At 57.7% G+C, this 19,961-nt stretch overlaps 1 pseudogene across 1 annotated transcript in view; it reads left to right on the forward strand.

The window, feature by feature from the left end:
* Positions 1–8,627: 8,627 nt before the first annotated feature.
* LOC143961325 (alpha-2,8-sialyltransferase 8E-like) overlaps positions 8,628–19,961 on the forward strand; it is a 147,372-nt pseudogene continuing 136,038 nt past the window's right edge. The window contains exons 1-2 of the transcript XR_013270445.1: positions 8,628–9,635; positions 18,492–18,652. The product of XR_013270445.1 is annotated as an alpha-2,8-sialyltransferase 8E-like (transcript). The remainder of the gene's footprint in view (positions 9,636–18,491; positions 18,653–19,961) is intronic.

Genomic DNA, 19,961 nt, shown 5'->3' on the forward strand with positions numbered 1-19,961 from the left:
CGGCCCCCAGAGTCCGTCCTTGGGCCAAGGCTGGGGTGGCGTGTCGGCCCCCAGAGTCTGTCCTTGGGCCCAGGCTGGGGTGGCGCATCGGCCCCCAGAGTCCTGCCTTGGGCCTAGGCATTTGGTGGCGCGTCGGCCCCCAAAGTCTGTCCTTAGGCCAAGGCTGGGGTGGCGCGTCGGCCCCCAGAGTCCGTCCTCTTTAGAGCGGGCTAGGGGAGGACGAACATAGGGGGACTCTTATGACAATACATATTAAAAAACATCTAAAACATCTTCATAAAATTTTCCATGACAGATTCCTGAAAAAAATAAAATAAAAATAAAATTTAGAACCTGCACCAGAGTCCGTCCTTGGGCCAAGGCTGGGGTGGCGCGTCGGCCCCCCAGAGTCCGTCCTTGGGCCAAGGCTGGGGTGGCGCGTCGGCCCCCAGAATCCTGCCTTGGGCCAAGGCATTTGGTGGCACGTCGGCCCCCAGAGTCCGTCCTTAGACCAAGGCTGGGGTGGCGCATTGGCCCCCAGAGTCTGTCCTTGGGCCAAGGCTAGGGTGGCGCATCGGCCACCCAGAGTCCGTCCTTGGGCCAAGGCTTGGTTGGCGCGTCGGCCCTCAAGAGTCCGTCCTTGGGCCAAGTCTGGGGTAGCGCGTCGGCCCCCAGAGTCCGTCCTTGGGTCAAGGCTGGGGTGGCGCGTCGGCCCCCCAGAGTCCGTCCTTGGGCCAAGGCTGGGGTGGCGCGTCGGCCCCCGAGTCCGTCCTTGGGCCAAGGCTGGGGTGGCGCGTCGGCCCTCAAGAGTCCGTCCTTGGGCCAAGTCTGGGGTAGCGCGTCGGCCCCCAGAGTCCGTCCTTGGGCCAAGGCTGGGGTGGCGCGTCGGCCCCCAGAGTCCGTCCTTGGGCCAAGGCTGGGGTGGCGTGTCGGCCCCCGAGTCCGCCCTTGGGCCAAGGCTGGGGTGGCGCGTCGGCCCCCAGAGTCCGTCCTTGGGCCAAGGCTGGGGTGGCGCGTCGGCCCCCGAGTCCGTGCTTGGGCCAAGGCTGGGGTGGCGCGTCGGCCCCCAGAGTCCGTCCTTGGGCCAAGGCTGGGGTGGCGCGTCGGCCCCCAGTGTCCTGCCTTGGGCCAAGGCATTTGGTGGCGCGTCGGCCCCCAGAGTCCGTCCTTAGACCAAGGCTGGGGTGGCGCGTCGGCCAACCAGAGTCCGTCCTTGGGCCAAGGCTGGGGTGGCGCGTCGGCCCTCAAGAGTCCGTCCTTGGGCCCAGGCTGGGGTAGCGCGTCCGCCCCCAGAGTCCGTCCTTGGGCCAAGGCTGGGGTGGCGCGTCGGCCCTCAAGAGTCCGTCCTTGGGCCCAGGCTGGGGTAGCGCGTCTGCCCCCAGATTCCGTCCTTGGGCCAAGGCTGGGGTGGCGCATCGGCCCCCCCCAGTCCGTCCTTGTGCCAAGGCTGGGGTGGCGCATCGGCCCCCAGAGTCTGTCCTTGGGCCAAGGCTAGGGTGGCGCATCGGCCACCCAGAGTCCGTCCTTGGGCCAAGGCTGGGGTGGCGCGTCGGCCCCCAGAGTCTGTCCTTGGGCCAAGGCTAGGGTGGCGCGTCGGCCACCCAGAGTCCGTCCTTGGGCCAAGGCTGGGGTGGCGCGTCGGCCCCCAGAGTCCGTTCTTGCGCCAAGGCTGGGGTGGCGCGTCGGCCCCCAAGAGTCCGTCCTTGGGCCAAGGCTGGGGTGGCGCATCGGCCCCCCAGAGTCCGTCCTTGGGCCAAGGCTGGGGTGGCGCGTCGGCCCCCAGAATCCTGCCTTGGGCCAAGGCATTTGGTGGCGCGTCGGCCCCCAGAGTCCGTCCTTAGACCAAGGCTGGGGTGGCGCATCGGCCCCCAGAGTCTGTCCTTGGGCCAAGGCTAGGGTGGCGCATCGGCCACCCAGAGTCCGTCCTTGGGCCAAGGCTTGGGTGGCGCGTCGGCCCTCAAGAGTCCGTCCTTGGGCCAAGTCTGGGGTAGCGCGTCGGCCCCCAGAGTCCGTCCTTGGGTCAAGGCTGGGGTGGCGCGTCGGCCCCCCAGAGTCCGTCCTTGGGCCAAGGCTGGGGTGGCGCGTCGGCCACCCAGAGTCCGTCCTTGGGCCAAGGCTTGGTTGGCGCGTCGGCCCTCAAGAGTCCATCCTTGGGCCAAGTCTGGGGTAGCGCGTCGGCCCCCAGAGTCCGTCCTTGGGTCAAGGCTGGGGTGGCGCGTCGGCCCCCCAGAGTCCGTCCTTGGGCCAAGGCTGGGGTGGTGCGTCGGCTCCCAGAATCCTGCCTTGGGCCAAGGCATTTGGTGGCATGTCGGCCCCCAGAGTCTGTCCTTAGACCAAGGCTGGGGTGGCGCATCGGCCCCCAGAGTCTGTCCTTGGGCCAAGGCTAAGGTGGCACCGGCCACCCAGAGTCCGTCCTTGGGCCAAGGCTTGGTTGGCGCGTCGGCCCTCAAGAGTCCGTCCTTGGGCCAAGTCTGGGGTAGCGCGTCGGCCCCCAGAGTCCGTCCTTGGGTCAAGGCTGGGGTGGCGCGTCGGCCCCCCAGAGTCCGTCCTTTGGCCAAGGCTGGGGTGGCGCGTCGGCCCCCCAGAGTCCGTCCTTGGGCCAAGGCTGGGGTGGCGCGTAGGCCCCAAGAGTCCGTCCTTGGGCCAAGGCTGGGGTGGCGCGTCGGCCCCCGAGTCCGTCCTTGGGCCAAGGCTGGGGTGGCGCGTCGGCCCCCAGAGTCCGTCCTTGGGCCAAGGCTGGGGTGGCGCGTCGGCCCCCAGAGTCCTGCCCTGGGTCAAGGCATTTGGTGGCGCGTCGCCCCCAGAGTCTGTCCTTAGACCAAGGCTGGGGTGGCGCGTCGGCCCCCAGAGTCTGTCCTTGGGCCAAGGCTAGAGTGGCGCATCGGCCAACCAGAGTCCGTCCTTGGGCCAAGGCTGGGGTGGCGCGTCGGCCCCCCAGAGTCCGTCCTTGGGCCAAGGCTGGGGTGGCACGTCGGCCCCCAGAGTCCGTCCTTGGGCCAAGGCTGGGGTGGCGCGTCGGCCCCCAGAGTCCTGCCTTGGGCCAAGGCATTTGGTGGCGCGTCGGCCCCCAGAGTCCTGCCTTGGGCCAAGGCATTTGGTGGCGCGTCGGCCCCCCCAGAGTCCGTTCTTGGGTCAAGGCTGGGGTGGCGTGTCGGCCCCCAGAGTTCGTCCTTGGGCCAAGGCTGGGGTGGCACGTCAGCCCCCAGAGTCCTGCCTTGAGCCAAGGCATTTGGTGGCGCGTCGGCCCCCAGAGTCTGTCCATGGGCCAAGGTTAGGGTGGCGCGTCGGCCCCCAGAGTCCGTCCTTGGGCCAAGGCGGCGCGTCGGCCCCCCAGAGTCTGTCCTTGGGCCAAGGCTAGGGTGGCGCGTCGGCCACCCAGAGTCCGTCCTTGGGCCAAGGCTGGGGTGGCGCGTCGGCCCCCAGAGTCCGTTCTTGGGCCAAGGCTGGGGTGGCGCGTCGGCCCCCCAGAGTCCGTCCTTGGGCCAAGGCTGGGGTGGCGCGTCGGCCCCCCAGAGTCCGTCCTTGGGCCAAGGCTGGGGTGGCGCGTCGGCCCCCAGAATCCTGCCTTGGGCCAAGGCATTTGGTGGCGCGTCGGCCCCCAGAGTCCGTCCTTAGACCAAGGCTGGGGTGGCGCATCGGCCCCCAGAGTCTGTCCTTGGGCCAAGGCTAGGGTGGCGCATCGGCCACCCAGAGTCCGTCCTTGGGCCAAGGCTTGGGTGGCGCGTCGGCCCTCAAGAGTCCGTCCTTGGGCCAAGTCTGGGGTAGCGCGTCGGCCCCCAGAGTCCGTCCTTGGGTCAAGGCTGGGGTGGCGCGTCGGCCCCCCAGAGTCCGTCCTTGGGCCAAGGCTGGGGTGGCGCGTCGGCCACCCAGAGTCCGTCCTTGGGCCAAGGCTTGGTTGGCGCGTCGGCCCTCAAGAGTCCGTCCTTGGGCCAAGTCTGGGGTAGCGCGTCGGCCCCCAGAGTCCGTCCTTGGGTCAAGGCTGGGGTGGCGCGTCGGCCCCCCAGAGTCCGTCCTTGGGCCAAGGCTGGGGTGGCGCGTCGGCTCCCAGAATCCTGCCTTGGGCCAAGGCATTTGGTGGCATGTCGGCCCCCAGAGTCTGTCCTTAGACCAAGGCTGGGGTGGCGCATCGGCCCCCAGAGTCTGTCCTTGGGCCAAGGCTAAGGTGGCGCATCGGCCACCCAGAGTCCGTCCTTGGGCCAAGGCTTGGTTGGCGCGTCGGCCCTCAAGAGTCCGTCCTTGGGCCAAGTCTGGGGTAGCGCGTCGGCCCCCAGAGTCCGTCCTTGGGTCAAGGCTGGGGTGGCGCGTCGGCCCCCCAGAGTCCGTCCTTTGGCCAAGGCTGGGGTGGCGCGTCGGCCCCCCAGAGTCCGTCCTTGGGCCAAGGCTGGGGTGGCGCGTAGGCCCCAAGAGTCCGTCCTTGGGCCAAGGCTGGGGTGGCGCGTCGGCCCCCGAGTCCGTCCTTGGGCCAAGGCTGGGGTGGCGCGTCGGCCCCCAGAGTCCATCCTTGGGCCAAGGCTGGGGTGGCGCGTTGGCCCCCAGAGTCCTGCCTTGGGTCAAGGCATTTGGTGGCGCGTCGCCCCCAGAGTCTGTCCTTAGACCAAGGCTGGGGTGGCGCGTCGGCCCCCAGAGTCTGTCCTTGGGCCAAGGCTAGAGTGGCGCATCGGCCAACCAGAGTCCGTCCTTGGGCCAAGGCTGGGGTGGCGCGTCGGCCCCCCAGAGTCCGTCCTTGGGCCAAGGCTGGGGTGGCACGTCGGCCCCCAGAGTCCGTCCTTGGGCCAAGGCTAGGGTGGCGCGTCGGCCCCCAGAGTCCTGCCTTGGGCCAAGGCATTTGGTGGCGCGTCGGCCCCCAGAGTCCTGCCTTGGGCCAAGGCATTTGGTGGCGCGTCGGCCCCCCCAGAGTCCGTTCTTGGGTCAAGGCTGGGGTGGCGTGTCGGCCCCCAGAGTTCGTCCTTGGGCCAAGGCTGGGGTGGCGCGTCGGCCCCCAGAGTCCTGCCTTGAGCCAAGGCATTTGGTGGCGCGTCGGCCCCCAGAGTCTGTCCATGGGCCAAGGTTAGGGTGGCGCGTCGGCCCCCAGAGTCCGTCCTTGGGCCAAGGCGGCGCGTCGGCCCCCCAGAGTCCGTCCTTGGGCCAAGGCTGGGGTGGCGCGTCGACCCCCAGAGTCCGTCCTTGGGCCAAGGCTGGGTTGGCGCGTCGACCCCCAGAGTCTGTCCTTGGGCCAAGGCTGGGGTGGCGTGTCGACCCCCAGAGTCCGTCCTTGGGCCAAGGCTGCGGTGGCGCGTCGACCCCCAGAGTCCGTCCTTGGGCCAAGGCTGGGGTGGCGCGTCGGCCCCCAGAGTCCGTCCTTGGGCCAAGGCTGGGGTGGTGCGTCGGCCCCCAGAGTCCTGCCTTGGGCCAAGGCATTTGGTGGCACGTTGGCCCCCAGAGTCCGTCCTTGGGCCAAGGCTGGGGTGGCGCGTTGGCCCCCAGAGTCCTGCCTTGAGCCAAGGCATTTGGTGGCGCGTCGGCCCCCAGAGTCTGTCCTTGGGCCAAGGACAGGGTGGCGCATCGGCCAACCAGAGTCCGTCCTTAGGACAAGGCTGGGGTGGCGCGTCGGCACTCAAGAGTACGTCCTTGGGCCACGGCTGGGGTGGCTCGTCGGCCCTCAAGAGTCCATCCTTGGGCCAAGGCTGGGGTAGCGCGTCGGCCCCCAGAGTCTGTCCTTGGGCCAAGGCGGCGCGTCGGCCCCCCAGAGTCCGTCCTTGGGCCAAGGCTGGGGTGGCGCGTCGACCCCCAGAGTCCGTCCTTGGGCCAAGGGTGGGTTGGCGCGTCGACCCCCAGAGTCCGTCCTAAGGGCCAAGGCTGGGGTGGCGTGTCGACCCCCAGAGTCCATCCTTGGGCCAAGGCTGCGGTGGCGCGTTGACCCCCAGAGTCCGTCCTTGGGCCAAGGCTGGGGTGGCGCGTCGGCCCCCAGAGTCCGTCCTTGGGCCAAGGCTGGGGTGGTGCGTCGGCCCCCAGAGTCCTGCCTTGGGCCAAGGCATTTGGTGGCGCGTTGGCCCCCAGAGTCCGTCCTTGGGCCAAGGCTGGGGTGGCGCGTCGGCCCCCAGAGTCTGTCCTTGGGCCAAGGACAGGGTGGCGCATCGGCCAACCAGAGTCCGTCCTTAGGACAAGGCTGGGGTGGCGCGTCGGCCCTCAAGAGTACGTCCTTGGGCCAAGGCTGGGGTGGCTCGTCGGCCTTCAAGAGTCCGTCCTTGGGCCAAGACCTGGGTGGCGCGTCGGCCCCCCAGAGTCCGTCCTTGGGAGGAGGGATTCAAAGACGGCAGCAGTGGTGCCGCGGGGAGGGGGGGATTCAAAGACGGCAGCAGTGGTGCCGCGGGGAGGGGGGGATTCAAAGACGGCAGCAGTGGTGCCGCGGGGAGGGGGGGTTCAAATACAGCAGCACTGGTGCCGCGGGGAGGGGGGGATTCAAAGACGGCAGCAGTGGTGCCACGGGGAGGGGGATTCAAAGACGGCAGCAGTGGTGCCGCGGTGAGGGGGGATTCAAAGATGGCAGCATTGGTGCTGCGGGGAGGGGGGGATTCAAAGACGGCAGCAGTGGTGCCTCGGGGAGGGGGGGAATTCAAAGACGGCAGCAGTGGTGCTGCGGGGAGGGGGGGAATGCAAAGAGGGCAGCAGTGGTGCCGTGGGAGGGGGGGATTCAAAGACGGCAGCAGTGGTGCCGCGGGGAGGGGCGGATTCAAAGACGGCAGCAGTGGTGGGGAGGGGGGATTCAAAGACGGCAGCAGTGGTGCCGCAGGGAGGGGGGCGGGGGGGATCAAGGGCAGGTGGGTTGGGGGATTCAAAGACGGCAGCAGTGGTGCCACGGGGGGGGGATTCAAAGACGGCAGCAGTGGTGCCGCGGGGAGGGGGGATTCAAAGACGGCAGCAGTGGTGCCGCGGGGAGGGGGGATTCAAAGACGGCAGCAGTGGTGCCGCGGGGAGGGGGGGGATTCAAAGACGGCAGCAGTGGTGCCGCAGGGAGGGGAGGGATTCAAAGACGGCAGCAGTGGTGCTGCAGGGAGGGGAGGGATTCAAAGACGGCAGCAGTGGTGCCGCGGGGGGGGGATTCAAAGACGGTAGCAGTGGTGCCGCGGGGGGGGATTCAAAGACGGCAGCAGTAATGCCGCAGGGAGGGGGGATTCAAAGACGGCAGCAGTGGTGCCGCGGGGAGGGGGGATTCAAAGACGGCAGCAGTGGTGCCGCGGGGAGGGGGGGATCAGGAGCAGGAGGATGGGGGGAAAGGGGGGATTCAAAGACGGCAGCAGTGGTGCCGCGGGGAGGGGGGGATTCAAAGACGGCAGCAGTGGTGCTGCGGGGAGGGAGGGATTCAAAGACGGCAGCAGTGGTGCTGCGGGGAGGAGGGATTCACAGACGGCAGCAGTGGTGCGGCGGGGAGGGGGAATTCAAAGATGGCAGCAGTGGTGCCGCGGGGAGGGGGGGATTCAAAGATGGCAGCAGTGGTGCCTCGGGTGGGGGGGATTCAAAGACGCCAGCAGTGGTGCCGCGGGGAGGGGGAAATTCAAAGACGCCAGCAGTGGTGCCGCGGGGAGGGGGGGATTCAAAGACGCCAGCAGTGGTGCCGCGGGGAGGGGTGGGATTCAAAGACGCCAGCAGTGGTGCCGCGGGGGGGGAGGATTCAAAGATGGCAGCAGTGGTGCCGCTTGGAGGGGGGATTCAAAGATGGCAGCAGTGGTGCCGCTTGGAGGGGGGGATTCAAAGACGGCAGCAGTGGTGCCGCGGGGAGGGGGGGAATTCAAAGACGGCAGCAGTGGTGCTGCAGGGAGGGGGGGTATTCAAAGACAGCAGCAGTGGTGCCGCGGGAAGGGGGGGATTCAAAGACGGCAGCAGTGGTGCCGCGGGAAGGGGGGGATTCAAAGACGGCAGCAGTGGTGCCGCGGGGAGGGGGGGTGCAAAGACGGCAGCAGTGGTGCCGCGGGGAGGGGGGATTCAAAGACGGCAGCAGTGGTGCCGCGGGAAGGGGGGGGAATTCAAAGTCGGCAGCAGCGGTGCCGCGGGGAGGGGGGGATTCAAAGATGGCAGCAGTGGTGACACGGGGGGGATTCAAAGACGGCAGCAGTGGTGCCCAGGGAGGGGGGATTCAAAGACGGCAGCAGTGGTGCCGCAGGGAGCGGGGGATTCAAAGACGGCAGCAGTGGTGCCGCGGGGAGGGGGGGATTCAAAGACGCCAGCAGTGGTGCCGCCATGGCAGGTGGGGATCAGGGGCAGCGGTGGTGCCGTGGAGGGTGGGGATCAGGGGCAGCGGTGGTGCCGTGGAGGGTGGGGATCAGGGGCAGCGGTGGTGCCATGGCGGGTGGGGACCAGGGACAGCGGTGGTGCCGTGGCGGGTATCAGGGGCAGCGGTGGTGCCGTGGTGGGTGGGGATCAGGGGCAGCAGTGGTGAGGAGGGGGAGGGGGGAATCAGTGGCAGTGTTGTTATTAAAGTGGTTGTAAACCCTTACAACACACTTTGACCTACAGGTAAACCTAGATCAGTGATGGCGAACCTTGGCACCCCTGATGTTTTGACACGACATTTCCCATGATGCTCAAGGACTCTGCAGTGTGGTTTAGCATCATGGGAAATGTCGTTCCAAAACATCTGGAGTGCCAAGGTTCGCCATCACTGACCTAGATTAAGGCTTACCTGTAGGTCCAAGAAATATCTCCTAAACCTACAAGGTTTAGGAGATATTTGCCGAAAGACAGGCACCGCTGTCTATGGCGCAGGCGCCATAGACAACAGCGCGCTGGCGCACCGTCAACGGCGAATATGCCACGCATGGCGGCTCCCGTGCGCATTTGCGAGAGTGATGTCATCGCGGCTTCGCCAAATGACAGCGGCGGAGCAGCGAGGCCCACCGAGAAGATGGATGCTCGGAACTACAGGGGACAGCGGTGACATCGCTGGCTCCTGTCAGGTAAGTGACACGTAATGGACTACTATGCAATGCATAGTAGTCCATTATGCTTTGCCGGGAATGAAAGAGGAAGTAAACCCATTAGGGTTTACTTCCTCTTTAAGGGATGAGTGACTGTGAGCAAAGTGTATACAATACATACATATAGAGAAATAGATCACAAAGGCGCTTCAGCGCCCCTACCCTTTTGTTTGTGTGCGTTATGCAGACTTCCCTTCCTATCTGATCAGGACTAACGGCCGGGGAGAACGGAGCTAGCAAAATGAGATGTTCACCGGGCAAGAGCCAGGTAAAGACTGAGCTCTCAGCGCTCTGCTCCTTTTTTTATACCCCTACAGCCGTTGTGACTCCACCTGTGTGACGTCACGGCTAACGGTCCGTTGGTAGAAGCTGGTCACGTGTCTGTAGCTAATCCGCCACGTGACCACAGCTCATCAGGCACCTTGGATGTAGCTCATCAGTCACGTGCCCTGTTTCATTGATTTACTTCTCGCATTTATACCTATTTATTTTCTATTTATTATATAATCTAAATATTTTTTTTTATTCCTAATTAATAAAGTATTACTATTTAATATATATTATTTTTTCTTAAGATTTTGTTGTCTCCGTCTACGGTAAAATGTCTCCTCTAATGCAGACTGGACGGATCAGCCGTTGAAATCCCTGCAGTATGTTTGAGCTGTCCCCCCCCCTTCCGAGTTACCATGACGATGCTGGCTGAACGTGAGTGCGGGGTGATCTGTGTCCATTGGGTTGCGTGTGATGGATGAAGGGACTGCTCTGTATTGTAGATATTATGATGGAGAGAATAAGCTGTCCTTGTGCGGAGCTCTCTGATCTGTGTCCCTGGAAACATGGAGAGACTGCTTGTGTGTTCATATATCTAATATTTTATCAGTTCTTTCACTATATATATATATATATATATATATATATATATATATATATATATATATTGTTTTCCTATGACTCCCCCCCCCCTCCCTTATAGATATATATATATATATATGTGTGTATTTATAATATATACATCTCATAGAACACCATGGAGTCGTCTCCCCCCGTTTATATATTATGATTTTTTTTAACCACTTCAGCCCTGGAAGGTTTTACCAACCCCCCCCCCCCCCCTCCTGACCAGAGCACTTTGTACAATTTGGCACTGCATCTGTGTAAATGATAATTGTGCGGTCATGCAATGCTGTACTCAAACAAAATTTGCGTCCCTTTTTCCCAACAAATAAAGCTTTCTTTTGATGGTATTTTATCACCTCAGCGGTTTTTATTTTTTGCGCTATAAATGGAAAAAGACCGAAAATTTTGAAGAAAAAATGATATTTTCTACTTTTTGTTATAAAAAAAATTCCAATGAACTCAATTTTAGTCATACATTTAGGCCAAAATGTATTCGGCCACTTGTCTTTGGTAAAAAAAAAAATGTCAATAAGCTTACATTTATTGGTTTGCGGTTATAGCGTCTACAAACTAGGGTCGATTTTCTGGAATTTACTAATTTCTTGAGGTGCTAAATTGGCAGGGCAGTACTACCCCCCCCCCCCCAAATGACCCCATTTTGGAAAGTAGACACCCCAGGAAAATTGCTGAGAGGAATGTTGAACCCATTTAATTTTTATTTTTTTTTGTCCCAAGTGATTGAATAATGACAAAAAAAATATGTACAAAAAGTTGTCTCTAAATGATATATTGCTCACACATGCCATGGTTATATATGGAATTGCACCCCAAAGTACATTTTGCTGCTTCTCCTGAGTACAGGGATACCACATATGTGGGACTTTTTGGGAGCCTAGCTGCATACGGGGCCACAAAAACCAATCACCTACTTCAGGATTTCTAAGGGCGCAATTTTTTGATTTCACTCTTCAATACCTATAACAGTTTCGAAGGCCATAAAATGGCAAAATAGCACAACCCCCCCCCCCTCCCCCCAATGACCCCATTTTGGAAAGTAGACACCCCAAGCTATTTGCTGAAAGGCATGGTGAGTATTTTGCAGCTCTTATTTGTTTTTGAAAATGAAGAAAGGCAAGAAAAATGTTTTTTTTTTTCTTTTTTCAAAACTTTGTGACAAAAAGTGAGGTCTGTAAAATACTCAACATGCCTCTCAGCAAATGTATTGGAGTGTCTACTTTACAAAATGGGGTCATTTGGGGGGGGGGGGGAGGGTTGTGCCATCTGGGCATTAATTGGCCTCCGAAACTATGATTGGCAGTGAGGAGTGAAATCAAAAACTTACACCCTTAGAGAGCCTGAAGGCGGTGCTTGGTTTTTAAGGGTCCCGTACGCGGATAGGCTCCCAAAAAGTCTCACACTTGTGGTATCCCTGTACTCAGGAGAAGCCTCAGAATGTATTTTGGGGTGTAATTCCACATATGCCCATGGCAAGTTTGAGCAATATATCATTTAGTGACAACTGTGCAAAAAAAACAAAACATAATAATTTGTCTTTTTCCCGCAACTTGTGTCACTATATAAAATATTCCATGGACTCGACATGCCTCTCAGCAAATACTTTTCAAAATAGGGTCATTGGGGGGGGGGGGGTTGAACTGTCCTGGCATTTTATACACAACATTTAGAAGCTTATGTCACACATCACCCACTCTTCTAACCACCTGAAGACAAAACCCTTTCTGACACTTTTTTTTTTTTTTGCAAGAAAATTACTTTGAACCCCAAACATAATTTTTTTTAAAGTAAAGGCCCTACAGATTAAAATGGAGGGTGTTTCATTTTTTTTTTTCACACAGTATTAGCGCAGCGATTTTTCAAATGCATTTTTTTGTGAAAAAAAAAAAACAAATTTTTCAATTTTAATGCACTATTATGCCCAAATGTTTGAGGAAATAAAAAGGATGATCTTAGGCCGGGTACATGGATACCAAACACGACATGCTTTTTAAAAATAATTTTTTAATAATTTTTATTGTTATCTCAGGGAATGTAAATATCCCCTACGATAGCAATAGGTAGTGACAGGTACTCTTTTTTTGAAAAAATTGTAATAGCAATCTATGTGACAGGTCCACTTTATGGAGAGATATAGGGTCAATAAGTCGGGCCTCCGACTGTCATAGAGATCTGGTCACCGGAAATCTCTATGGTCGTCACCCGGAGGCAGACAATTCTTTCTCCGGACCCCTGATGGCACGGGAGATCCCAGGGAAGCACTGAATGGTAGCGGGAGGGGACGTCCCCTCCCATTGCCTATAAGAACAATCAATCGGTGGAACTGCCGCTATGATTGTTCTTATCGTGCACAGAATCGCCGGCCGGAAAGATTGATATCTGAATGATGCCTGTAGCTATAGGCATCATTCAGATATCCCCCCACAAACTGGAGGATGTAATTTTACTATGGCCAGTATTGAAGTGGTTAAGGAAGGATCCAGTCCGTCCTGAAGCTCTGTATAGCACATGAGCGTTCAGCAAAGCCAATTGAAATAAATAAACAGACACTTTCTTGTACCAGCATCTGACCTTACGGGCAACTAGGTACGACGCCAACAACTGGTCATGGAGGTCCACCCATCCCATATTTTGGTTATATTCATGGACACAGAGGGGTTTCTCCTCAACACCAGTCGCTGTAGTAATTTGGACTGTCATGTCTGCATGAAGGGAGGTAAGAACGAAAACATTCTTATTATCCGTCCTCTTCATAGCGAGCAAGTTATTACACTGCAAGCAGGCTCTCTCCCCCAGGCTAAGATGGGAATCTACAAGCCACTGGAGAAAGCCCTGGCTATAAGGTCGCACGGTGCCACATGCTCCAATCTGCTGATCAAACAAATTACTAAACAGTGGCACGCTCTTGTAATAATTGTCCACGTAAAAGTGGTACACCTTTCCGAATAAGTGTGACTCCAAGTCCCTCACAATCTTGCCAGCGCTTCCTATGTAGTTAGGGCAGTTTGTTGGCTCTACGTGACTATCTTTGCCCTCGTAAACCATAAAACTACATGTATAGCCTGTGGCCCTGTCACAGAGCTTATACATCTTGACCCCGTGTCTGGCTCGCATGCTGGGAGGGTACTGTTTGATGGGGAGGAAACAAGTCTGCAAAATGTTGGTTGAAGTGGTTTACGAGGGGGCCGAATTTTATAGAGCCGATTGTATCCAGGGTCTCCACGAGGACGACAGAGTTCCTCATTAAAATGCATGAACCGCAAGATCTGCTCGTATCGTGCCCTGGTCATGGAGGCAGAGAACACGGGCATATGGTGAATTGTATCAGTGGACCAATATGACCCCAACTCATTCTTTTTGGTTATGCCCATGTTGAGGGAAAGGCCCAGAAAGATCTTAAATTCGGAAACTGTAATTGGTTTCCAATCTCTGGCAAGTGAGGACTGGGGAATAGTGGCGATGTGTTGACCAGCGTACAAATAGCTTTGGTCCACAATAGCTCTATAGAGATCTTCTGTGAAAAAACGCAAATAAAAATCAAGTGACGTAAAATCAACTGTTTCTACCTGAATGCCGGGTTGGCCAGTGAATGGGGGAAGTACGGGTGCTGCAGAAGTGGTGGGTTCCCAATCAGGATTGGCGAAAGCAGCAGGAAGGGCACTATGGGCACAATGGGCCTGTGTTCGTCTTCTTGGTGGCAGCGGGGCACTACTTGTGCTTGCCACCTGACCAGCTTGAACTGCACTTATGGGCCTTGCCACGTCAGCACGTGCTACTGCAGTGCTGGTTTGACTACAACTAGGGTGTACTAGGCCGCTGGTGCGTGCCAGTTTACCAGAAGGATGAGTGGCGCTAGTACTGCTCTGCTCCATATGAGGGACCTGCGGTTCTTGCACATCAACAACAGAAGAAGTTGTTCGGGGTCTGGTACGCCTGACCTTGGCAGGGACCACAACTCCATCGTCAGAGCTATCTGTCATGGAGCCGCTGTCCTCTACAGGATCGTATTCTGAGCCTGAATCTGACAGATGAGTGACCCCCTCTTCACTATCTGTCATGCTCAGAAACGTGTAGGCCGCTTCACTAGTGTACCTTCAATTTGCCATTTTGGGCTCTAAATTTAGCGGTACACTAGTGAGACTCACGGATAAAAAAAAATCCTAGGCTGTCAGCGACTGTATCAAAACGCTACCAAAACTGCTAGCGATCGCAGGGATCAGGCCTGACTCTGTGAATGCTGCAGTTATGCGTTTAGTGTTTTGTAAGTGACAGCGATCAATCGTAAACTTGGGTGTGCTGGGCATATGTGCTAAATGCAGGTTCTAGCAGGTATTTGGGTTGATCCCGCTAACACTGTGTTTTTGGGAACCCTAAACTGCTGGGGACGCTAGTATAGATCTTATCAGATATCGATCTGTTCAGATACTATACCAATAAGGGAGGTGTATGCTGCATGCATGGGTGTTAGCGGTACTGGCACTAACCTGACGCTGCCTGGGGTGACGCAGACCCTATCTGACCCTAAAACCTAACTTGTATCACCCGCCGGGTGATCAGGGGGTCAAAACTTTATTAGGTAATAAATGGTGGGTGCCCTGAAACTATAAAAAAACAATCTAACTGACCAGCGTCACCCGTAACAGTTATACGATGATCACTGGTGAAAGGGTTAACTAGGGGGCAATCGGGGGAGTTAAAACCTTTATTAGGAAGTATATGGGGGTCCCTGACGCTATAAAAAGCTGCGGAAACCTAAATACCTACCTGCCTAACTAGCGTCACCTGTGACATTAATACGATTGTTTAGTGATCACGGAGTTAAACCTTTATTGGGGGGGTTCCTAGACCTAAAGGGGGCTAAATCTAACTGCCCTAACAGTTATTACAGTCACAATGCACCCATGCAGTAAACAATAAAAAACAAACTGATATTGGTGACAGGGGTTGCAGGGGGGTAATCGGGGGTGACAGGGGGTGCAGGGGTGTGAAATGTGTGCCTGGAGTGTTCTACTGTATGCGTAGTGTTGTGCAACTCGTTTTGGACGTCTTCTGTCCACGGGAGCCGGAGTTGTAAAAATTTCTGCGACTCATGCAGAAATCAAACCGCGTCACTTCCGGTGCGGCTCCGTCACTGAAACAGCTGACGGCGGGGCTTTACTGCGCATGCGCGATTTCATGGCCCTTGATCGTGCATGCGTGGGAGCTAGCCACGGTCAAGAAATATGCTCTCGGGCGGGCGGAGAGATGGTTTAACGACAGAAACAGCCCCGCCCACCCCACTAACAAGCTGCGAATCGCGCATGCGCAAATCTCATGTCCAGGGTCCAGAAAAAATTATGGACTCAAGGGGGCGGGCGGAGGCGGAAAGTTAGTGGGAGGGGAAGATAGAGCGGAGCTTGGAGAGGGGGGGCGGGCCCCGTGCATAGCACTGAGTCCAAGTACAGTACATTGTTCTGCCAATAAATACGCCGCCTCACTGCGCCCATCAAACGCCGCCTCACGGCGCCCATCAAACGCCGCCTCGCTGCGCCCAACAAATGCCCGGCAAACACACCACTGTGCCCGTCAAAAGCTGCCTCACTGTGCCCGTCAAAGGCTGCCTCACTGTGCCCGTCAAACGCAACCACTGTCATGCTCAGAAAATGCTCAGCCTTAGCTGTGCTCCCTGGGCATATGCTGATCACCCATCCATGCTGCTAGAGGGAGCCCGGACGACCATAAATGAGGGACCTGCATGTCATAGTAAGTGAAACCATCCCATATCCCACTCCATCTTCCCCGAGAACAGGGACCCCCCCCTCTCTGAGGACATGGACCCCTTCTCCCCAAGACAGAGACCCTCTTCTCCCCCTGGTGACAGGAACCCTCTCCTCCCCTGGGGACAGGGACCCCCTTCTCTCCTGGGGACAGGGACCCCCTTCTCTCCTGGGGACAGGAACCCCCTTCACTCTTGGGGACAGGAACCCCCTTCACTCTTGGGGACAGGAACCCCCTTCTTGTCTTGGGGACAGGAACCCCTTCTCTCTTGGGGACAGGAACCCCCTTCTCTCCTGGGGACAGGAACCCCCTTCTCTCCTGGGGACAGGGAACCCCTTCTCTCCTGGGGACAGGGAACCCCTTCTCTCCTGGGGACAGGGACCCTCTTCTCTCTTGGGGACAGGAACCCTCTTCTCTCTTGGGGACAGGATCCTCTTCTCTCCTGGGGACAGGATCCCCTCTTCTCTCCTGGGGACAGGATCCCCCTTCTCTCTTGGGGACAGGGACCCCCTTCTCACTCTCCTGGGGACAGGGATCCCTTCTCACTCTCCTGGGGACAGGGATCCCTTCTCACTCTCCTGGGGACAGGAACCCCCTTCTCCCCTGGGGACAGGAAACCCCTTCCCCCCCCTCTGAGGACATGGATCCCCTCCTCCCAAGACTGAGACCTCCTTCCCTCCTGGGGACAGGGACACCCTTCTCCCCCGGGGACAGGGAACCCTCTTCTCACTCTCCTGGGGACAGGGACCCCCTTCTCACTCTCCTGGGGACAGGGACCCCCTTCTCACTCTCCTGGAGACAGGGACCCCCTTCTCACTCTGGGAAAGGGATCCTATCTCACATGGGGGCAGGAACTCCATCTCCCCTGGGAACGGGGACTTCATCTCACCTAGGGACCCCATCTGCCCTGGGGATCAGGATCCTGTGTGTGCCAACCTTACTGCCCTGCCTGCCATGTGTCCTGTGTGAGGGCCCTCCTGTGACAGCTCTTATAAGGCCTTCATTCCACTGTGTGATCCCCCTACATGACTGATCCCTCTGTGTGCACCCCTTACTCAGGGGAACCCCTCTGTTTGCTTCCCCCAATATGTCTGCATACTCTGACCACCACCTGTACCATTTTCACGTTCCTCTGACTGCCTCTTGTATCCTGTGCACATGTTCCGACCACCTCTTGTACCATGTCTGCAGCCTCTAACCACCTCCTGTATCCTGTTCGCAGCCTTTAACAGTGTCTTGTATCCTGTCTGCAATCTCTGACTATCTCTCTTGTCTTTTAACGTGTCTGCCGTCTCTTAAGGGGAGTCTGGAGAGGAATCAAGAGTGAGAGCACCGCCGGGATTGGGATTACGGGAGGAGTCAGATGTGTATGTGTAACTGAGCCCTGCACGCTGAAACGTAGAGGAGGTCAGTGACAGAGCCGCCAGGCCAGTCTGGGGGGGTGTCACTGATGTAAGGGGGGAGTGAATGCAATTATGTAAGAGGGCACTGGTATAAAGGTTTCTATCTGCGGAATGTGGTCTCTGGTCACCAGAGTCTCGAACCCCCCCCCCCCATTACATTTCCCGGCATTCCCCTTTACATCAGTGTCCGCAGGTTTCTTCCCCCTTACAGTGCAAGCGAACTCAGATGTAAAGGAAAATGCTACAGAGCATGATCTAAGGAGGAACTCTGATGAGAGGGTTGCTCTGGTCACCAAAGACCACTTTATATCAGAGTCCACTGCATTCCCATTTACATCAGAGTTCCCACTTACATCAGGGTCTTCAGCATTGCCCTTTACATCAGTGTTCTCCTTTACATCAGGGTTCACAGAGTTCCCCCTGTAATATTATAAGGGATGGAGGCCCAGAGACATGTCCAAAGTACACAGAGGATACATGGGGATAGATTAGAAGGGTTGGAGGCCTCCTCTGTTTTCCCTGGACATCCATCCCATCTAATCTAACCCATGTATCCTCTGCCTCACTGCGCTCTGACAGGGACCCCCTTCGCTCCTGGGAAAGGTACCCCCTTCTCCCCTGGGGACGGGAACCCCCTTCACTCTTGGGGACAGGAACCCCGTTCTCCCCTGGGGACAGGGACACCCTTCTCCCCTGTGGACAGGGACACCCTTCTCCCCTGTGGACAGGGACACCCTTCTCCCCTGGGACAGGGACCCCCCTCTCCCCTGGGGACAGGGACCCCCCTCTCCCCTGGGGACAGAACCCCCCTCTCCCCTGGGGACAGGAACCCCCTTCTCCCCTGGGGACAGGAACCCCCTTCTCCCCTGGGGACAGGAACCCCCTTCTCCCCTGGGGACAGGAACCCCCCTCTCCCCTGGGCAGGGACCCCCTCTCCCCTGGGAACAGGGACCCCCTTCTCTCTTGGAACAGGGACCCCCTTCTCTCCTGGAGACAGGGACCCCCATCTCACTCTGGGAAAGGGATCCTATCTCACCTGGGGGCAGGAACTCCATCTCCCCTGGGAACGGGGACTTCATCTCCCCTAGGGACCCCATCTGCCCTGGGGATCAGGATCCTGTGTGTGCCAAACTTACTGCCCTGCCTGCCATGTGTCCTGTGTGAGGGCCCTCCTGTGACAGCTCTTATAAGGCCTTCATCCCACTGTGTGATCCCCCTACATGACTGATCCCTCTGTGTGCACCCCTTACACAGGGATCCCCTCTGTTTGCTCCTCCTACATGTCTGCATACTCTGACCACCACCTGTACCATTTCCACATCCTCTGACTACCTCCTGTATCCTGTGCACATGTTCCGACCACCTCTTGTACCATGTCTGCAGCCTCTAACCACTTCCTGTATCCTGTTCGCAGCTTTTAACAGTCTCTTGTATCCTGTCTGAAATCTCTGACTATCTCTTGTCTTTTAACGTGTCTGCCGTCTCTTAGGGGGAGTCTGGAGAGGAATCAAGAGTGAGAGCACCGCCGGGATTGGGATTACGGGAGGAGTCAGATGTGTATGGACTGTGGAGAAGAGACTATAGACTAAAAACCAGAACCACCAACCTGGAGCCGTCTAACTGAGCCCTGCACGCTGAACCGTAGAGGAGGTCAGTGACAGAGCCGCCAGGCCAGTCTGGGGGGGTGTCACTGATGTAAGGGGGGAGTGAATGCAATTATGTAAGAGGGCACTGTTATAAAGGTTTCCCTCTGCGGAATGTGGTCTCTGGTCACCAGAGTCTTCCCCCCCCCCCCCCCATCACATTTCCCGGTATTCCCCTTTACATCAGTGTCCGCAGGATTCTTCCCCCTTACAGTGCAAGGGAACTCAGATGTAAAGGAAAATTCTACAGAGCATGATCTAAGGAGGAACTCTGATGAAAGGTTTGCTCTGGTCACAAGAGACCACTTTATATCAGAGTCCACTGCATTCCCATTTACATCAGAGTTCCCACTTACATCAGGGTCTTCAGCATTGCCCTTTACATCAGTGTTCCCCTTTACATCAGGGTTCGCAGAGTTCCCCCTGTAAGATTAGAAGGTATGGAGGCCCAGAGATATGTCCAGAGTACACAGAGGATACATGGGTTAGATTAGAAGGGATGGAGGCCCAGAAACATGTCCAGAGTACACAGAGGATACATAGGATAGATTAGAAGGGATGGAGGACTCCTCTGTTTTCCCTGGACATCCATCCCATCTAATCTAACCCATGTATCCTCTGCCTCACTGCGCCCAACAAACGCCTCACTGCGCCCGTCAAACGCAGCCACTGCGCCCATCAAACGCTGCCTCACTGCGCCCATCAAACGCTGCCTCACTGTGCCCATCAAATGCCGCCTCACTGTGCCCATCAAACGCCGCCTCACTGCGCCCATCAAACGCCACCTTGCTGCGCCCAACAAATGCCCAGCAAACACCCCACTGTGCCCATCAAAGGCTGCCTCGCTGTGCCCGTCAAAGGCTGCCTCGCTGTGCCCGTCAAAGGCTGCCTCGCTGTGCCCGTCAAAGGCTGCCTCGCTGTGCCTGTCAAAGGCTGCCTCGCTGTGCCCATCAAAGGCTGCCTCGCTGTGCCCATCAAAGGCTGCCTCGCTGTGCCCATCAAAGGCTGCCTCTCTGTGCCCATCAAAGGCTGCCTCACTGTGCCCATCAAACGCACCCACTGTGCCCATAAATTGCCGCCACTGTGCCATCAAAAGCAGATACTGTACCCATCAATTGCTGCCAGATTGTCAGGCCTTAGCTGTGCTCCCTGGGCATATGCTGATCACCCATACATGCTGCTAGAGGGAGCCCAGATGACCATAAATGAGAGGCCTGCATGTCATAGTAAGTGAAACCATCCCATATCCCACTCCATCTTCCCCGAGAACAGGGACCCCCCCCCCTCTGAGGACATGGACCCCTTCCACCCAAGAC

Source organism: Lithobates pipiens, unplaced genomic scaffold (assembly GCF_037356315.1).
Source record: "Lithobates pipiens isolate NorthernLeopardFrog02 unplaced genomic scaffold, aLitPip1_a1.2 Scaffold_8, whole genome shotgun sequence".
Taxonomy (NCBI): domain Eukaryota; kingdom Metazoa; phylum Chordata; class Amphibia; order Anura; family Ranidae; genus Lithobates; species Lithobates pipiens.